The sequence below is a fragment of the Oryctolagus cuniculus genome, chromosome 15 (genome assembly GCF_051225735.1).
Source record: "Oryctolagus cuniculus isolate XC-2025 breed Fujian yellow rabbit chromosome 15, ASM5122573v1, whole genome shotgun sequence".
Taxonomy (NCBI): Eukaryota; Metazoa; Chordata; class Mammalia; order Lagomorpha; family Leporidae; genus Oryctolagus; species Oryctolagus cuniculus.
In genome coordinates, this window is record NC_142881.1 from 39928817 (window position 1) to 39941759 (window position 12943).

General features: G+C 39.1%; 1 long non-coding RNA gene across 5 annotated transcripts in view; it reads left to right on the plus strand.

Annotated features, from left to right (window-relative positions):
* LOC127484148 (uncharacterized) overlaps positions 1 to 8653 on the plus strand; it is a 298348-nt gene extending 289695 nt beyond the window's left edge. For all 5 annotated transcript variants that reach the window (XR_016222145.1, XR_016222146.1, XR_016222142.1 and 2 more), the window contains one exon: positions 8024 to 8653. This is a non-coding gene — a long non-coding RNA (uncharacterized LOC127484148). The remainder of the gene's footprint in view (positions 1 to 8023) is intronic.
* The last annotated feature ends 4290 nt before the right edge of the window (positions 8654 to 12943 follow it).

The window sequence follows — 12943 nt, forward strand, 5'->3', positions numbered from 1 at the left end:
TCATTTCCCACAGCTAAATGGGACTGGAAGACACAGAGTTTGACTTTTTCAAATAAGTATCATTTTAAAAGAAGTATGGACAAAAATACTAAAAGAAAATGAAATTCACTGCTGTTGTAATCGCAAACCTTAGTTTGTATACTTAAGGGAGAGCACCTTGCTCCGACTGTCTTATTTGACAACCACAGATAACCATAGAAAACAATTTGAGTATGCTTCCAAAGTTTTCCCTACAGTCATGCAGGCACATCTTCCACAGCCCATGTTGAACACATGAGAACACATAAACACATACATACATTTATTCGTAAAAATGTATGGTCTAAAGTTCTCTCCAAAACTTTAAAAAATTGAATTGCCATATGATCCAGCAATCCTGCTACTGAGTATATATCTAAAGAAAGTGAAATCAGTATGTCAAAGACGTGTCTGCATTTCTATGTTACTGCAGTTTTATTCACAATACCCAAGACGTGAAGCCAACTTCTGTCCTCATCAATGGATGAATGGATAAAGAAAATATAATACTATTCAGCCATAGAAAGGAAAGCCTATCATTTGTGACAACATGGATGATGAAATTATGCTTAGTGAAATAAGGTAGGCACAAAAAGACAGATACCACATATTCTCATATCTGGAATCTAAAAATGTTGCTTACATAGAAGTAAGAGTAGAATTATGGTTAGTAGGTGCTAGGATGGTTGGGGAAGGATTGGGGAGATGTTATTCAAAGGATGTAACATTTCAGTTAGGAGAATGAATAAATTCGATAGATCTATTGTACAACAGAATGACTACAGTTAATAATAAAATGTATTCTTGAAAATTGTTGAAAGGGTGAATATAAAGTATTCTCACTACAAAATGATAACCATCTGAGGTGAAGCAAAAATTAGCTAATTTAGTCATTCTGTAATACATATATGTTCCAAAACATCATGCTGTATACAGTTAACACATGAAATTTTATCAGTCAGTGAAAAAATAGGCAGGTGGGATTATGCTGTATTGTTCTCTACCTTCCTTTTCTCCACCATGTTTTCACTGTCCCCTGAAGCTTCTAGGCAAGAAGAAGAAATGTGGTTGCTGAACTGTGTTCTTTTTACATCCCTGCCTCACAGTGGCTTTCAAATCTTGTTCTCCAGATTGTAGGATGCTTGGCATTCCTGGGGCTACCACAGCGTCGTCATGAGCTTCTGAGCACTGTGATTTGGCTTCCTACCCCTTTTACTGCCTCTTCTGTAACACCGTGTCACTCAAAGATCATAAAACTCTTTGAATGACACTGTGTCCATCCCAAACTAGCCATAGCAGCTGCTATTGCACTGTTCCTCATTTTATGAATGCCTGTCTTCAGAAGTGGTGTGGAGGCCTCCATGTCAACCTGGGTGGTCAAACCATCATCAGAAAGGGACCTGGCCACAGTCCAACATACTTTGCTGTACTTTCTCTCAGGCCTTATTGAGAGTTTAACTAGATGCTTGGGCACTCATCAGTCCATACTCAGAAAGGCTTAGGATTCTAGGGAGCCAAATAAAGACCACATACCTTTGACTTTGAGGTAAGCAGTTGCTAAAAAAGAACTGTAGGATTGAGGTCATAGCTCCTGGTCTGTTGTGATGAAGTAGGGCATGTTCAAAGGTACTTCAGAAAGTTCTGGAAAAACAGAATTAAAATATGTTTATTTTAATGCAAAATGTTTGAAATCCATGTATAGTTTTTTCATAATACACATTTTTCTATGAAGTTTCTGAAAAATACTTATGCAGGTATGTTTGTGGAGTAAGGAGTATTTTTTTAAATAGAGATAGAATCAAATGATACAAATTTATAAATTTGTATCAAATTTCTAGGAAAATCAGGTCATTTAAAAACCTAAGAGTCAAAGGGAGCACATAAACAAGTCTAGTACCTGCTAACACTAACCGATGGAATAAATAAAGGGGAGAGTGATCCAACATGGGAAGTGAGATACTCAGCAAACTCATAGAATGGCAGATGTCCTAAATAGCACTCTGGCCTCAGAATCAGCCCTAAAGGCATTCGGAGCTGGCTGAAAAGCCCATGAGAGTATTTCAGGCATGGAAAGCCAAGACACTCTGGCAAAAGATCTCTGTGAGTGAGATCCCAGTGGAAAGAACAGGTCTTCAAAGAAGGAGGTACCTTTCTCTGAAGGGAGGAGAGAACCTCCACTTTGACTATGACCTTGTCTAAACAAGATAAGAGTCGGAGAACTCAGAGGGCTTCCATAGCCTTGGAAACTCATGACCGGAGCATAGGGAGACTACTGATGCCATAGACAGGAGTGTCAATTGGTAAAGTCAACAACAGGAGTCACTGTGCACTTACTCCTCATGTAGGATCTCTGTCCTTAATGTGCTGTGTATTGAGATTTAATGCTATAACGAGTATTCAAACAATATATTTCACTTTGTGTTTTTATGGGGGTGTAAACTGTTGAAATATTTACTTAATGTATACTAAACTGATCCTCTGTAAAAAAAAAAAAAAAAAAAAAAAAGAAATTGTCAACTCCCAACTTGACTCTCACTGGGATTAAACATGACAATAGGTCTGATCTGATTTCATCATCATTTTAAAAAAATCATCTATTATTTTTCACTTTTTGTTTTTGTGTGAGCAAACTGTTGAAATCCTTACTTAATGTATACTAAGCTGATCTTCTGTATATTAAGATAATCAAAAATGAATCTTGATGTGAATGGAAGGGGAGAGGGAGTGGGAAAGGGGAGGGTAGTGGGTGGGAGGGACGGTATGTGGGGGAAGCCATTGTAATCCATAAATCGTACTTTGGAAATTTATATTCATTAAATAAAAGTTAAAAAAAAACATCTCAAACTATAGCTGTTTTCTATTAATATTATTGTGTTTAACAATGAATTGTCCATGAATATAGAAAATACATATGAAGTTTATATAACCTGTATCATGTAATTCTGCATAGCTAAAGTTTATATGCCTTTTGAAATTAGGAGAAAATAATATAATACCTGTGTAATCTTTCAATGAAAGCCTTTATTTTAAGTATTAAGTATTTTAAGAAATATGTATAATCACTGAGGATTAAAATTTCTAAAAGTTTAGAAAAATTTAGGTACCTCTCAGTTCTTTTACAGTGGGTCAAACTGCATAGTTTCTTACAGTTCCTCTATCCAAAATTTGAGAATTTGTGATCTTCCCAGAAAAAAATAAATAAAATTCCACTCACTTTCTCCTTCTAATATACATGATGCTTCCATTTTGGTTTAGTAATTATGTAAACCCTTACTCTTTTAAAAAGGATGCACAATACTTATGACTGGTGAGGGCTATAGAATAAATCTTTCAGTTCAGAGAGAGAAGGTAATAAATACCCATCTGTCACTGAAATTGTAACCTATGCTTGGATTGAGTACAAAAGACATCTTCAAACAGAAACAACCATATATATTCAAAATTATCCTTGGGAATACCTTAGGAAGTCATCACATCAGAATTTGACAGATTGTTTCTCACTAAGTCCAACATGGCTAGTTTTCCCTGCAGCAATAGAACATATTGAGTCCCAGATGAAATACTTGGCTTTTGTTTAAAGGCAATGTTTATCTTAAATATAAAAATCATACCCAGAGGGAGTTAGTTGATCATGAATAAAGTGAACTTGATAACTAAGATCCCAAGGAAGCATTCTCACATATATTCTAAGGTCAATGATCATTGAATACACATTCAGATTCAATCTACATTTCAAGCTCAACAGCCTGGAATAATTGAAAGGCTCTACTATTTTTAGTCACATGTGTATGGCTTATCTAAGAAACATGTTTATTTTGTGACTTCACTGTACTAGTAACATCAAGACCTCATCATCACTTGACTATAACTGCCTAAACTCTATATTTGAACTTTCTTTTTCACTTTCCTCTCCATTAACCATTCATCCACCTGTACCATAGTGATTTTTCTAAATGAAAATCCATTCTGCGTGAAACCCTTGCAGTGACTCTCATGGCTATTGCAGGTTTTCCCAAAAATGTGTTTTGTAGAATACTAATTAAGAAACATAATCCATAACATAAAAAAATTGCATGTTGTTTTTAAAGGTTTAATTACAGAAGGATATGTGGTCAATCTATATCTTTATAGAATATTAATAATTCAGATTAATACATTTAAAGGTTATCAGAACATTAGCATTACCCACTTACCTGACCATTAAAAATACCTAATATTCACAGAACACAGAAAATACAACAATTTGGAAACATCAGCTCACAGATAAAATTTAAGTTCCTGAGTATGGCACTACAAGGTCTCCCATGTGTTGGCTCCAGCTTACCTGCTTAGGATCGCGTATGGAGCAAGAAAGTATAATCCATGTTGACAAATCACATTCTAGGAATGCCAATATGGCCTAAGTAGTTAAGACCTGGAAGGAAGATGTGTTGTTCTCGGTACCTCTTGAATTATGACTCTATTATGGCCAGAAAATGACTTTCTACATTTCCTTGCATGAGAGTCAAAAAAATACCAACTTTTAAGAGAGTCATTGGAAGCCAGTCTCCACAGACAGCATGAAGAATGGCAAGAAATCATGAGTAATGATGTAACCAGCATTAAACCATTGGCATTAAGGGACTTCAGAGGCAAGAAAATCTGTAGTATTTCAAACAGATGGGTTCTTTGGGCATAGCGTTGTGGAGTTACTACAGTGTCACTGCCTTTTTCTTGTAGTGAGAAATTTGAAATTAGCCAGGAGTGGTATATTTGATAACACAGAATATGGCTTTCATCAATACACTTCAAGGGCCCTGCAAATATATTTGCCCAATTTCCACATCCTCTAAGGGTGACCTTGCTTACCTTGGATGCTCATCTCTTGCAATTGTGGTTTTGAACTTTACTGCATGCTTTTGACCATAGTATCCTTTTTCTGAAAAACTATCGCTCATCATTTAAGACTCAATTCAGGCCCAAGCTGAAGCCTCAACTTCCCACAAACATCTTCCCACTTTCCTTTTGGACCCTGTCAGATTTTGATTACTTATGCTATCATTGGCAGACAGAGGTTTAGCATGGGAGAATAGTGGGAGATCACAGCCACTCCATCTTCCCTGACCCTCCATTGCTGCTTCCAGGGTTAAGCATATGGAAACCCATGAGAAGCACAGATCTGATACTCTGATAAGTCCCTTCTTGCAAACTTTGCATTTATGGAGTAGAGAGTTTCTGCAGGCAAAAATGGATTTCAATTTTCTCCTTTCAAAGGTCTATGACCCTAAAAAGGTGAAGAATAATTTCTCTACCTCTTGTGAACAGAAGGCTACTGGTGATTTATCACAATTTCAGCTGAAGGCAGAGTTCTCTCCAACTGATAAAATTGCAGACAACCTGGGCATGCTTTCTTTGGCTTGTTATGTCTTGCATGGGGAGATGAAATACGAAGTGGAGAATTATACAACACTTCCATATTGGAAGCAAGTCCTGGAATTCAGCCTCCTATTCTAATTCAGGGACCTTTCTCAGAAGCTATATTTTCTTACTTCCCTCCCCTGGTCCTTACTTGGGAGGGGGTTTTCCTGTGTTATCCTAACTCCTTGAATCTTCTTGGCCATCACTGAGTAGAGTCCCATTATTGTCCTTGATTCCAAAAGCACTGGAGTGAAATCCTCCTTCCAACTTTGGGATCTTATTAGCTTCACTCATAGGGAAAATTCCAGGATGTCTCTGGGTTACCATGAATTCAAGGTATGCGCCAGTGTTTCTTGCACACTTCTATATATTTTGACACTCTAAGCATCATTTTACAGCTCTGATGGAGAATCCTCTGTTGGGGATCTATCCCTCTAAATTGTTATAGACCTTTGAGGGGAAAATATTAAAATCCATTTTTATCCATATATAAATTAGGCTTGAAAGGCCTGATGCTGTTTATCTGCCATGCCCATGTTCTGCTAAGGTCTTGACTGTGTGGTGGGAAAACAAGTCTCTGTGGCTGAGCCTGTGGGCTCTAACTTGGCATGAACATTTCTTAGCCTCTGAGGATTTAAATCCCAGCACCATATTAGTGGCATATTTAACCCATGACTCAACATTCTTTCCTCTATTATTTGATTTTCTTCTTCCAGAAAATATACTCAGCTTCTGGTGGAGTGAAGTTTATGCAATGGGTTACAGGCATGTTTCACAATAATGGCCCAGTCCTTAGGGGACTCTTGTTCCACTAGTTTAACAGAGCAGTAACTTAAACCTATTCCAAAGGGGTCTGACATCAACTTTCTCTTATCACCCTAAAAGGACTCTGAAATCTTATGAAAACAAGGGGCTATGGACTTCAAACTCAGAACTACACTCCTTTCAAGTTCACAGCTTTAGTTAATGGCATGCAAGTCTGTTTTCCCACAGTATCACGTCTTCAGCTACACATTCTCCCCACTGACACTTTACTTATAGTCCAAGAACCATAATGATTCACATGTAATTAAGTCTTACGCCTTTCCACCCTGTAGCTGGTGGTCAGGCACTTGTGGTAAAAATGAATCCTGGCATAGATCTGTGTTGACTTGCTATTTGGAAGCATAGCTGAGAATGGTAGCTAAGTACAATACCACGGGAAGGAAATGAAATCCTAAAACCAAGAACAAAACCAAAGTTCCTTGGCATCTCATGGGATCCAATCTGTGTACAGCATTCACACTCACACACAAATAATCAAATGTAATTAAGGGAGCATTCCAATATTGGTTTAATATCTTAGGATTTTTTATTTTTGCCCTTTCCCCGGTTATAATGCTATACCAGCAACTGACCCATGTGGCTGATCATCAAGACTTCTTATTCCCACTGAAAGTCACATCAGGCTATACTAAAATGACTGAAGAAATCTAAGATTTGGGGCTCTGCTATGGTTTGCATGTGTCTTTTTCAAAATTCAGGTATTGGAATTCATCTGTTACACTACAGTGTGGTCCCCCAGGTATAGACATTTAATGACCAATGTCACGGTGTTAAGAGGTAGGTAGGCTTGGGGCCAGCGCTGTGGAGTGCTGGCATCCCATATGGTGCTGGTTCAAGTCCTGGCTGCACCACTTCCTATCCAGCTCTCTGCTATGGCCTGGGGAAGCAGTACAAGATGGCCCAAGCCCTTGGGACCCTGCACCCGTGTGGGAAGACCCGGAGGAAGCTCCTGGCTCCTGCTTTCAGATCAGCTCTGGCCATTACAGTCATCTGGGGAATGAACCAGCGGATGGAAGACATCTCTCTTTCTCTGCCTCTCCTTCTCTCTCTGTATAACTCTGCCTTTCAAATAAATAAATAAAATAAATAAATCTTAAAAAAAGACAAAATAACTGCAGTTCTGAGGAAGCTAGAGTTTAGAAAAGTACTTTTAAAGCAGGCAGCAGCTTCCAAGAAAAACAAAAAAACCATTTGGCAAGAACAACTGTTTGGGGAAAATTAGAGGTGGGTGGGCCATGAGGATTCCACCCTCACAAGTGGAACTAATGCTCTAGTAAAAGAAACTTCATACAAAAGCCAACTAGCCAGCTCGCTCCTCTGTCCTCTGAGGACGCAGCACTCGTTCTTTTGCCCCTCTGCCTTCCACCACGTGAGGATGCAGTACGCAGACCCTCATCGTGTGCTGGTACCTTGATCTTAAACTCCATAGCTTCTAGAACTATGAGAAAACGAGTTTTTATTCTTTAAAAATGACAAGTCTCAGGCATTTTTAAAAATAATATCACAAATGGACTGAGGCCGGCCTCAAGAATTCCTTCTTAGATGACCTATGTACTCAAATACCCCTGAGAGATTTGATCTCTACTTGCTCTATTTTTCTCATAGGCACTTTCATAAAGCCTATTTTGATAATAAAATTGTCCACCAAAACTTATGTAAGTACTTCAAAAAGTTCAGGAAAATGTGAATTAAACAATAATGTTGGAGCTGGTGTGTCGTAGTGGGTTAAGCCACCGCTTGTGAACCATGGGGGCTGGTTCAAGTCCTGACTGCTCTGTTTCAGATCCAGCTTCCTGCTAATGTGCCTGGGAAGACAGTAGAAGTTGGCCCAAGTACTCCGGCCCCTGCTCTCATGTCAGAGACCCAGATGGAATTTCCAGCTCCTGGCTTCAACCTGGCCCAGCAGGCCCAGCTGCTATAGCTATGTAAGGAGTGAACCAGTAGATAGAAGACCTCTTCCTGTCAGACTTTCTGCGTGTCACTTTCAAATAGAATCTTGAAAAAGCAATGCACTTTGTCTATGACCTTTGTGGAAGCCCCTCATACACCAGGCTCAATGTTAGAAGAAGCAGTTGTGACCCCCAACCTAAGAGTCACCTGGCTTCCAGGAGACTGCCACTTTAATTTCCTCAGATTTCATTGTGATGTTTGCTGGATTCATGGGTTATCGTGAGGATTAAAGTGTTTCCCCTGGAGTCTACGAGAGCAACAGGAATGCATGGAGGGCTGCTTCACAAAAATAAGGAAAGAAAGAAACTGCTATTGGGCAGGAAACCAGCCCAAGAAATAAGGCAGGAAGGCCATGACAGTACTCTGGACTTAAATCTCAAAACACCTACTAGAGCCAAACAGGAAACATGCAGCAGAAGCAGATCTGAAAGAGACCTCTGCCTGCCTCCCCTCTTTTAAGCAACAATCATAAAGACAAGAAGTATGAAAATGGAAAAAAAAAACAATCACTGTGGAGGTGTAGTGAAAAAAGAGGCTATTTAAGAACATCGTCAAGAGGGGATTGGCCATGGGAATCTGTTCCACAGGCACTGTGAGGCTGTTCATCCCACATCATCACTGGAGAGACTCTCACCCACCGACTGTACAGTCTTATTGAACTAAATAAAGATAAAGGAATTGATTAAAGAGATGCTTTGAATCACTGAGAGTTCAAGTAAGTAACTTTTTTTTTTTTTTTTTTTTTGACAGGCAGAGTGGACAGTGAGAGAGAGAGACAGAGAGAAAGGTCTTCCTTTGCTGTTGGTTCACCCTCCAATGGCCGCTGTGGCCGGCGCGCTGCAGCCGGCGCACCGCGCTGATCCGATGGCAGGAGCCAGGAGCCAGGTGCTTTTCCTGGTCTCCCATGGGGTGCAGGGCCCAAGCACCTGGGCCATCCTCCACTGCACTCCCGGGCCACAGCAGAGAGCTGGCCTGGAAGAGGGGCAACCGGGACAGAATCTGGCGCCCCAACCGGGACTAGAACCCGGTGTGCCGGCGCCGCTAGGCGGAGGATTAGCCTAGTGAGCCGCGGTGCCGGCCGTCAAGTAAGGAACATTTAGACTGAGAAATAGAAATGGAAAATTCTGGCATGAAGAGAAGATAACCTCTACTACTGCTATATTTTACTTAAGAGTATAGCATGGTGTGCTTTGGTAGAGGAGCTAGTCAGAGAAAAGCATTATACCACAAAAGGTAATGCAAAAGAGGTATGTAAATGACTCATTCATTTTTCATATAACAAATATTTACTGAGTATCTGCTATCTGTCAGGCATTGTGTTGGGTTCTGAAGTTCTATCAGTGAACAAATGTAAGCCGACGGTCTGGTGGAGGATAGAGCTCCTTGATAAATAAGTATCTAAGTCATTTCATCTTATGAGCGTGTTTCAACAAAGCATAGCATACACTGAATACATAAAATGTGCAACCAAAAAGATTATGGGAAGTTTCCCAACATCTAAGTTGGAGTTTAAAATATAGACAAAAATTGATCATGTGGGCAGAAAAAAAATTCTAGTCAAAGTGACATGAAAGTAGGGAGACTCTTCTCCTACAAACAGACTGGCATCTAAAGGGAAGTGCCAGTTAATTCCAGAAAGTAGAGCCAGAAAACAATGAGCAAACAAGAGAATTATTTCAAATAAAGCTGAAAAAAAGCAGATAAGAGGGAGTGTGAAATTGTTGAAGTATAAAGATTTAGCAATAACATCTCTAAATTCAATACATAAATGTAATTTTTACTTTAACTTTTCATAGTAAATATGCAGAGTTACAAAAATTCTCCAAGACTCTTCTGCTAAAGCAAAGGGAATATAGGGCATCCAGCTGCATGGCCATGGGAGGCAAGAAAAGGAAGAACAACCCATGCTAAGAACATCACCCTAGATGAACAGAGGAGATGTGTAGATGGTAACAAATCAGCACTTAGACAGCTCAAACTTTCCATAGAAACAGAAATGAAAAACAAATGAGCTAGGAGGGAGGAATTGATGCAAACAGCAGGGTAAGACAGAACTGAGATACAATAAGAGAGTAAGAAGTGTGGTGAGCCAGAGAGTTCCCTGAATGGAAAGCAGTCAATGAAAGTTACACAATTTCTGAAGGGAAAGCTGGCTGATTTTTCTCTCTCTGAAGTTCCTAGAAATGGGGAAAAGAGGAAAGACTAAGAAAAGTACATTAGTAAGCCTACTTTACAAGTATATTAAAATGCAATAATGAAATTGTAAGGGATCACAATTTGACCATTCTCTATAAGCAAGGAATATTGCTATAATATTTAACTTAATTAACCTAACAACCCTTTGTTTGGTGCCACAATTTCTCCTCTAATAAAAACCAGGAAACAGAACCATTGGGAGATGAAACAACTTACTTGTCTAAGATCAAAGCACATTGTGACCCTAGAGCTTGGAAAACAGTCCTCTACCATGGTTATACACCCTCTTCCCAGAGAATGGGACACAGTGTAAAATAGATGGTAGATGGAGAAAATAGTTCTGAGTAGATGATATGCTGAAGAACCTCCAGGTTCATATGAGAAAGGAGGAGAAAAGAGGAGCTGACAGAAAACTTGGCTGATGCCACTAATTCCTTGCACAAGTGCTGCAGATGATTTCTAGCTAGATGATCCAGGATACTTAGCTTGATGTTTTTAGTGCTGATATATTTCTATTGATTTATTTTTCATTTTATTTGGAGTTAAAGGAAGGAGGAGGGGTAGGCGATAGATAGTCTTCGATCTTTTGGTTCACTCTGCTAATGATCACAACAGCAAGGGCTAGGCCATGCTGAACCCAGGATCCAGAAACCCAATATGACTCTCCCATATGAGTGACAGAACCCAGGTTTTTGGGCCAACTTCAACATAGTGCAAATGTGTGCCTTTTGGAGTCACAGAAAAGGAAAAACACACATTTCTTTAGAATCCATAACAGGGAGTCCATGAATGCCTCTCTCCAGAGAATGGGCTAGGTATGCTTTCAGTTAAGTCTTCCACCAACTGGTTGGAGAACAAACCCAAATATTTTAATCCCTTTTTTATTTTCCCTGTAATAATAGGTGTAACATTTTATGACTTTTCTGACAGGAGGAGCTGACTGAAAGGAAAAGTGTAACTTTGGGTAACCCTGCTCTGGGAACACCACGGCTGTTTCCATGGATGCTGGAGGCTTGTGACTAATTCCCTGCTTCCCGTCACTATGGGAGCCATGTGTCTTGTGGCTGTAGGAATTCTGTGACTGTACAGTAGTGTATGACATAGGATATGGCTTGGTCTTGGGCTAATCACTGTGCCTGGCTTCAGAGGCTAGGGGCTCTGTGCTCACATTGAGGAGCATACAGATTTTTTGTGGAGTCCATGCACCTGTATGCATGAGGTATGTAGACATTTGGGGCTCACCCTGGGTAGTTGGTTCACCTTGGCAGAAAGGGGCTGACATTCTGATCATACCAGCCAAGGTGACCATCCCCTCCTGCCTGCAGACAATTGAGGAGACCTACCACACCCAACTTGGGTATCACTCTGGACTTTTTGGCCCATCCTTGAGCACTGACCAGGGCTCCCTGGCCCCACCCATCATATGTCTCTGGATATCCACTGAAGGAACAGACACTCCACTAAGCTACAAAGACATGTTTCCAAGACAAAAGCTGTCAGAGGATAATATCAACAAGTGCTTCCACAAATGCCTAAAAACAAATGTAGAAATACAAGAAACATGAACAAGGAAGACAATATGACTCCCAAAAGGTATACAACACTTCAATATTGATCAAATGCCTAAAAAGGAATTCAAAAGAATGATCATAAGATTACTCATAAACACAGAGGCCAATACATAAATTAAAGAAATACATACATAACATGAATAAAAGTTTCTCACAGAAAATAAAGATATTGAAGAGAAATAAAACTGAAAGATTAGAAATGAAAAAATTCAATATGTCAAATAAAATATATAGTGGAAAGCCTTAATAACACATCCAGTACGGCAGAATAAAAACTGAGAAAGAAGACAAATATTTGAACTATCTCAGTCAAAGAAAATTTTAAAAACCAAAAATAGTACTCAAGATTAAATTGAATATTGTTCAATGACCAAACATATGTCTTAGGAGTTCCCGAAGGTGTGGAAATAGAGGATAGATTAGAAGACCTAGTCAGTGAAGTAACAGCAGAAAACTTACCTAATTTGGAGAAAGATAGGGACATTCAAGTACAGAAAGCACACAGAACTCTGAATAGAAACGAACAGAAAAGATTTTCACTATGACACATTATAAGCAAATTTACAGAAGTGCATGAAAGAAATGCCAGATTCTCTTCAAAGGATCTCCATTTTAGACCAACAGCTGATTTCTCATCAGAAATGCTACCAGCTGAGAATGGGGGAAAATACTCCAAGTCCTAAAAGAAAAACCTGCCAACCCAGAATACTGTACTCAGTAAATCTCTAACTTATAAATTACAGTGAAATAAAGACTTACCATAATAAATATAAATTGAAATAATTTGTCACCACTCATGCATTCTGACAAATGATACTTAATGATATGCTACACAAATAAACAAAGAGATCATCATCATCATGAAAGAATGTAAAGGCAGAAAGTCTTCCAGTAAAAGTACAAAGGAAATCCAAAACAAGCAATAGGAATATTTATGGAAAAATAGCAAGATCAATTCATTACTTATCAATAATAACTTTGAATAT